We start from the raw sequence: 3,569 nt of genomic DNA, 5'->3' as shown, positions 1-3,569 counted from the left end.
AGAGTCACTGATCAACATGTTCGTCTTTTTTTTTTTTTTTTTTTTTGAGACGGAGTTTTGCCCTTGTTATCCAGGCTGGAGTGCAATGGCGTGATCTCGGCTCGCCGCAACCTCCACCTCCTGGGTTCAAGCAATTCTCCTGCCTCAGCCTCCCGAGTAGCTGGGATTACAGGCACGCGCCACCATGCCCAGCTAATTTTTTGTATTTTTAATAGAGATGGGGTTTCACCATGTTGACCAGGATGGTCTTGATCTCTTGACCTCGTGATCCAACCGCCTCTGCCTCCCAAAGTGCTGGGATTACAGGCATGAGCCACCACTCCCGGCCTAGTTTGTCTCTCTTTTCACACCGGGTTATTTTAAGGGCAGGGACTCTGCCAGTCCTCAGCATGTCCACAGGGCCAATCTTGGGGCTTGATCCAGGAAAAGCCTCAGTGAAGGTTTGCTGCAATGTACAGGGTAGGGATGAGGGGATATGTGTGTGCAAGGATCCATCACTTCTCAAATGAAGATGAAACAACAGCATGAGGAATTTAGGTTGTATATAAGAAAGAACTTCCTAAGACTGGGACCTGCAACACTATAAAACCGTGATTCAGACCCATAGTTTCTGAAGAAGATTGCTCAAGATTGGCTACATGTTAAAGGTCTCAAAAAGTTGGGCAGGCTGGGCACAGTGGCTCATGCCTATAATCCCAGCATTTTGGGAGGCTGAGGCCAGTGGATCACCTGAGATCGGGAGTTCAAGACCAGCATGGAGAAACCCAGTACCTACTAAAAATACAAAATTAGCCCAGTGTGGTGGCGCATGTCTATAATCCCAGCTACTCAGCAGGCTGAGGCAGGAGAATCGCTTGAACCCGGGAAGTGGTTGTGGTGAGCGGAGATCGCACCATGCACTCTGGCCTGGGCAACAAAAGTGAAACTCCGTCAAAAAAAAAATGTTGGGGCGATCTGGGCCCCACCCCCAGAGATTCTGATTTAATTGGTCTAAAGTGGAGCCATGGCATTGCAGTTTTGTTTTTTTGTTTTTTGTTTTCTTAGACGGAGTCTTGCTCTGTTGCCCAGGCTGGAGTGCAGTGGCAGGGTCTCGAATCACAGCAACCTCTGCCTCCCAGATTCAAGGGATTCCCCTGCCTCAAACTCCCGAGTAGCTGGGATTACAGGTGCACACCACCACGCCTGACTAAGTTTTGGGTTTTCTGTAGAGACAAGGTTTCATCGTGTCGGCCAGATTGGTTTCCTGACCTAAGTGATCCACCAGTCTCGGTCTCCCAAAGTGCTGGGATGGCAGGCGTGAGCCGCTGCACTTGGCCAGCATTGCAGTTTTATCTTCAATTTTTTGAGATGGAGTTTTGCTCTTGTTGCCCAGCCTGTAGTGCAATGGCACAATCTCTGCTCACTGAAACCTCCTCCTCCTGGGCTCAAGTGATTCTCCTGCCTCAGTCTCCCGAGTATCTGGGATTATAGGCGCCTGCCACCACACCCAGCTAATTTTTGTATTTTTAGTAGAGACTAGGGTTTCACCATGTTAGCCAGGCTGATCTCGAACTCATGACCTCAGGTAATCCACCTGCCTTGGCATCCCAAAGAGCTGGGATTACAGGAGTGAGCCACCTCACCCAGCTGGCACTGCAGTTTTAAAAGCTCCCCAGGTGATTCAAATGTGCAGCTTGGGTTAAGAACCAGTGCCTTAGATTCTGCCATGATTTGGCTGCACTGATGGTTTTACCAGTGGAGCCAAATGCTAATGCTAATAATAGTTATTGACTTACTGTGGATTTACTAGGTATATACCAATGTCTTAAGTCCTTTCCATGCATTAACTCAAGTAATCCTCAAAAAAAAAACTCCTGTGAAATAAATACTACGTCTGCCTTACAGATGAGGAAACCGAGGCCCAGAGAGGTCAAGGGACCTGCCCATGCTAATGAATGGCAGGGCCGGGTCTGGAAGCTGATTAACCTGATTCGTACCTTCTGTCTTCCCCCAGACTTCTCCTAAGGCTGCTCGTTGTCCTCAATCAGTCCTCGCCTGCCTCCACCTCACCTCCTTCCACTTCACCTCATCACCTTCTCTCCACCCCCGCTGCTCTCTCAGTAACATCCCAGGTGACTGAAGCAATTTGCAGCCATTTGAAGAGGCTCCATGTGTCAGTCAGCCTGCGAGCGTGGGGAGGTGGGGGAATTACAGATGCTCCAAGATGGTGTTCCCCTCCCCCTGAGGATATTTGGAATTCAGGAATCAGACTCTGCCTGATGCTTCCTCAGGTCTCTGAGACCCTCCCAGGTGATTTCCCACTCCCAAATGCCCCCATGAGTTGATTCTAAGTATCTGTGAGAGTGCTGCCACCCAGTGGCTGCCCAGGGACATGGCAACTCTCCAATACTGCCTGGTACTGCTGAACCCAAGACCTGAATGGAAGATACTCCCTTCCTTTGGGCAGCTAGGTGTCTAGTCCCCTAGTAAATGGATCTCACCCTCCCTCCTCCACAGTCCTAAGTCCACTCCCACTAGGGATCTCCAGATCCCTCCTCTGGTTTCCTGCATGTCCACTACCCGCAACGCCCACAATGCCTCACAACTTCTCATCCAACTTCTTTCCAATGTGCCATCTTCTTCTCATTGCAGGTTCTTTCTTCTAACTTAAAGCCTGGCACCATGTCCTAGGAATACATCTCTCAGCATCCTTCTCCCAGAGCTGCACCAGCCTGCAAGTAGAGCGAAGGAGCCACTAGAGACAGCATTCTGGTCCCCCGCACCCTCCTCCTCATCATCTGACACCGTCAGACCTCAACAGCCTCTGTGCTAAGAGCCCCTAATGAGCATCAGCAAATTAACAACTTCCCCTTGATTGCTCCTTCTCTGTTAATTGGATAGGGAAGGCCCCCCCCACAAGGCCTCTCAGAGAGGAGGAGGAAGGCAGGGAAGGAGAAAGGTGAGAGCCACAGAAGCAGCCCTCAGGCCTGTGTTCTGTGCTCAGACTTCTGCTCCAACCCTGAGCATAGCTCCCGGTTCCAACCCTTCCTTACCCTGTCCCCCTCACTCCCTTTCCCCGCTTCCTTCTGTCCAAATTCCTTTGACCTCTGGCTATTTTTCCCTCCTTTTCTCTGCTCCTTCTTTGGAGATTTGGCAGTAAGTGGTTGCGACCATGCCCCTCACAAGCCCAAAGCTACAAGGATGCGGTCTGAGTGGTCAAGGATGCGTGTTGGCTCACATATGTTCACGTGTGCGTGTGTCACATGTAGGTGGGGTGCAGGGATAAGAGCAGGTGAGTGCTTGCCATGTGGGTCAGGCCCCGGGATATGTGGGTATCTGTGGGTGTGGGTGTGTGTGGCTGTGAGTGGTGTGGTGTGACTCTGGTCAGTATGTGTGTCTCTCTCCATATGGGCCAAGTGCTTGAATTAGTCAAGTGTGACTCGGAGCGCGTGTGTGTCTGTGTACGCGCGTGTGTGCCACCAGAGGAAGCAGCAGCAAGAGGCAGGATCATCGATCCGAAGGAGACAGCGCGGGGAGGGGGACGCTAGGGGCAGACACCCTCCCTCCTGCGCGCACACGCGCGCGCGCGC

This window comes from Callithrix jacchus, chromosome 9 (genome assembly GCF_049354715.1).
Source record: "Callithrix jacchus isolate 240 chromosome 9, calJac240_pri, whole genome shotgun sequence".
Taxonomy (NCBI): Eukaryota; Metazoa; Chordata; class Mammalia; order Primates; family Cebidae; genus Callithrix; species Callithrix jacchus.
This window is presented reverse-complemented; position numbering follows the sequence as displayed.